The 4,204-nt window shown below is 46.5% G+C and overlaps 1 protein-coding gene across 3 annotated transcripts in view; it reads right to left on the reverse strand.

Annotated features, from left to right (window-relative positions):
* Window positions 1-3,191, reverse strand: part of FBXL21 (F-box and leucine rich repeat protein 21) — a 26,888-nt gene extending 23,697 nt beyond the window's left edge. For 2 of the 3 annotated variants that reach the window (XM_019506250.1, XM_019506248.1), the window contains exon 1: window positions 3,114-3,191. The gene's annotated coding sequence lies outside the window, so the exon portion shown is untranslated. The remainder of the gene's footprint in view (window positions 1-3,113) is intronic. The other variant, XM_019506249.1, reaches the window with a different exon arrangement.
* Window positions 3,192-4,204: the final 1,013 nt, after the last annotated feature.

The following is a 4,204-nucleotide window of genomic DNA, read 5'->3' on the forward strand; positions in this document are numbered from 1 at the left end:
AAAAAAAAAAAAAAAAACCCAACAAAATAAAAAAAACACCACTAGTTCCTTTAGTCAACTTTCCTTAAAAATGCTCATGTCGTTTAAGTCTGTGTTAAGAAAGTCTTCCAATTTCATCTTTGGTGGTTTACTTAGTAAAATTTTAACTGATAGTGGGCTCCTGAGTTTCACAAAGATTTCAGTTGAGTAACTATAACAACCAGATACTTAAGATAACCACAGACTGTAAGTCATGATGAAATAAATTCCTCTTACTGAATACACTGAGAACCTTACAGTAAAGATTTATCTCAAACATTTTTCAGTTAATAATGGTCTGTGTTTGTATATCACAGGCATAATTACAGGAAAATACACAGAAAGTGCCTCAGGCTTTCAGTAAAAGCACCCATGTTGTTCCAGTGGGTTCACATCAGGTAACTAAGGTTACAATAAATAAATCAGATAATTCCATCTAAACAGAAATGTGACCAATTAAGGGGAAAAAAGCAGGCTTAAATATAAATTAAAACATACATAATTATTTCATGTTAAAACACAGCAAATCCACTATTATGCTGAGAAAGAAAACAAAGTAAGAGGCTAAGGTAAACCCAACCGAACTTACAAAATGTAAGATCCAACTGACAACGACTAATAATAATTGCACAAAGTTTAGATCACTTCATAGACTAAATTGTCACTTAAGTGTAAATACTATTATGTTGACCTGTTTTGATTTTACATTTAACAGTTACTTCTTGCTCTAATCAGACTAAATATCTGACTTTATATTGCTGCATGGTAAAATACTGAGCAAGTACAGAACCAAAGGAATGCAAATGTAAAGCCATTTTAATTTCAAATTGGAGATTTCTTCAAAGCTCCTGGCAGTGACAAGCACCAGCCTGGGAAAGAATGCAGAGTGGGGCAAGCTTAGCCTATGGTACACCACAAGAAGGACCTATGGGAAGCCGTCTGTGGAAGCAAACTGCTAAACATACTACTTGAACAGATGTTTAACAATTGCCGTGTTAAAACAGCTTTTGGAAACAGGCACGCCCAAAGAGATTTTGCACAAACTGTTATGGCCCAATGGCTTACAAAAGTTTGAAAAACATAAGATCATTACACCTGAAGATTCATGGACTTCATCTTAAACTTCGCGATTCTAAGACTCAATGGCAAGCAATGGTGGAAATAAATGAAAGAGATGTCTACTTTCTCTTTAGTTAATAAGAAATCTCCAGATCTAACTCACTCTAGCTGGATGTTTCAAGTCTGCCAAGTACTGGGTCACCTAACAACTTGCCATGCATCTTCACCAAAAGCTTTGCTATGCCATTTACCAGAAGCAGTATGTGGCACAGACGGTTTTATTCAGCAATTCATCTCCCCAAGACAAAACATCAGGGGTGTTTTCTTTATCTAAAATGACTGCAAGTTTCTTAAAAGTTATGCACTCAAATTAAAACTCTGTCACTAGCTAAACCAGGACTGGGCAATTATTTGAGCTGGAGAGCCACTTAAGGAGTCCTGTGTGGCCCCAGGCCTATCCATTCCTCATCTACCATTGGGGGCACCAGACAGAGTGGGCAGCCTCCATGGAAACCAGCTGGGAACCCCCACAGGCAGGGCACGCTCAGCTGGTGGACAGGATGAGGCCGCAGGCAGGCAGGGAGCAGCATCCATGGTGGGTAGGGACCAGGACCTGGGGCAGAGCTGTGATCTGCTCCCTGTGTGTCCCTGCCCATGCAACCGACACCCACCACAGGGACATGCAGGAAGCCAACTGCAGCTCAGCCCCAGCCCCTTGCTGTCACTACCCTGTGATCCCAACCCTTGGACCCAACTCCACACCAGCATGAGGCTCCAACCCATCCACCCAGCCAAGTGCACTCAGCACACAGGGGTCCTGGGCCAGTGTCCATGGAGACCCTGTCTGCCTGCCCACCCACACACCCGGTGCCCCTGCAGTGGGTACAGGGTAGATGGACTGGGGTGCCCAAGCAACAGGGCCGGCAACAGCAATGACACTGGCAGTGGCAGCCAAAAGGAGCCACTGTCACAGGGGCTGCCAGGAAGCTGAGTCTAGTCACCACACTGCCCCTACCCTGCCATGCACCCAGGAGCAGCAGGACCAGCCGCACATGCCACGACCCAGGCTGCTCCCAAACCTTAGCCAGGCAGACTGTGGGCCAGACAGGATCCCTTGGTGAGACAGATCCGGCCTACAGCCCGCATTTTGCCCACTGCTGAGCTAAATTCTGCCATAACAACACGTCTTCCAGCAGCCTGTTTAATCCTGGGTGTGCAGAAATTAAGCACAATCAATAAATACATTTTGAAAGGATTACAAAGGCTAAACGTAGCACAACAAAAATCTCCTCGCCCGTACTCAAGAGCAACCTGAAAGAAATCCTGAACGCTTCCTAAATCACTCTGGCTTTGTACCTGGCGTAAAAACTGACAGCATCAGACTGGACGGGAAAAAAAAACAACAAAAAAACCCTTTGGTTTCTTTTCCTATTTAAAATATTTGAAGTGACATAAGGAGCTACAATAGCAGTGAGATTTTGAGAGAAGCAGGAACAGTTTTAAAACTGCATGTTAGATGTGGGCTTCACTGCAACATCCGTACTAGAAGAAAACATCCTAACATAGTGAGATCATGATAAACCTTGACCGTATAGACGCACACATAGAGATGCACGTTTATGTGCATACATGATTAACCTTGACTGTGCGGGTGCATGGGAGGGGGGTGTAATTAAAAGGTGGGTTCCCCTGTTGACACCCTTTCCCCAAATGAGTCTCTGATGAGACCCGTGCAAGACCACTACACAGCTGCCTGTGTCACAGACCAATCAAAAATGCACGTTGCTCAATGTGGCTGCACCTACTCCGACTTCTCGGTCTCCACAAGGCTGACAGCTTGTGCCAGGGGCTTCCAAGCCCTCAGTGCAGGCCAAGACCCCCTGGCTCCCGGTCATTCAGCGTTTGCATTCAAGCAACTGCAAGACCGGGCTGCTGTTTCTTCATAAGATATTCGTTTCAATCTTCTAAGATTTAGGTGGGGGGACCCCCGCAGCTCACGGGCCCGCCTCGCCCCCTCCCCCCAGCCCCGCACTCACCGCTCCGGCCCAGCAGGACGCTGCTGCCCGCGCGCCGCCCAGCACTGACAGGAGAGCACTGCGCATGCACAGCCCGACACATCCCAAAGCGCATGCGCTTGTCGTGACGCAAGCAATACCGCCGCCCAATCAGCGGCGGGAGAGTGAGGGGCCCATGCACGTGCGGGGGGCAGCATTTTTGTGCCGTGAGGGGAGTGAGGTGGCGTGAAGGTGTTTTCTGAGTGTGGAGTACAGGCGGTTCGACGTCTCTGCCGCCACGGTCAGTGCTGGTTTCAGTCTTCACAGGGGTCCTCACCAGCGGTCTCGCACGTCGACGTGGCCCAGCGGGTCGGGCGGGGCTCGGCTCGGCTCAGTCAAATAGCGGCTGCTGGGCATGTGCCAGTTGGTGCCTCGGGCTCAGTGCTAGCGGCAGGAACAACGCCACGTTCCCCCGTCGCCTGTATTTTGAAATCAAGGATTTCTATAAACAGTGCTGGATTGAGGCGTAAACGACTTGGTAGGGCCTTGCAAAATGAGGGGCCTCTAAATAAGTCCACAAAACGGATGTTTTCAGTCTAAAATGACAAAAACATGCATATCTAGGGCTCTGGAGTTAAATTTGCACCAAAATAACCACCGTTCATCTTTCAGGGGCGTATGTGGTAGCCACGTTGGTCTGAGATGAAAAGAAATGTGAAAATTCTCCGTTCTGAAATGTGACCTTTTATTAGACCAACGGAAACGTTGCAGAAAAAAGGTTTAATAAAAGGTCACATTTCAGAACTGAGAATTTTTGCATTTGTTAGACCAATGGAGACATTGCAGAAAAAGGTTTTTTTTAATTTAAATTTTTCTTTTTTTGCAATGTCTCAGTCTAATAAAAGGTCGCGTTTCAGAACCAAGAGTTCTAGGTTTTTGCAATGATTTATTTTCACCTTTAATGGGAATCTGTTTTTATAGATTTCCTAGATTTCTAGAGTCAGAAGGGACCTGTTCGGTCATCAGGTCTGACCCCCTGCAGGAAAGAGTGCTGGGGTTAAGTGACCCCCGCCAGGTGCTTGTCTAATCTCCTTTAAATGCTTTCAGGGTTGGGAAAAGCATCGCCTCCCTTG

The sequence above is a fragment of the Gavialis gangeticus genome, unplaced genomic scaffold (genome assembly GCF_001723915.1).
Source record: "Gavialis gangeticus isolate Ggan-Ray unplaced genomic scaffold, GavGan_comp1, whole genome shotgun sequence".
Taxonomy (NCBI): Eukaryota; Metazoa; Chordata; order Crocodylia; family Gavialidae; genus Gavialis; species Gavialis gangeticus.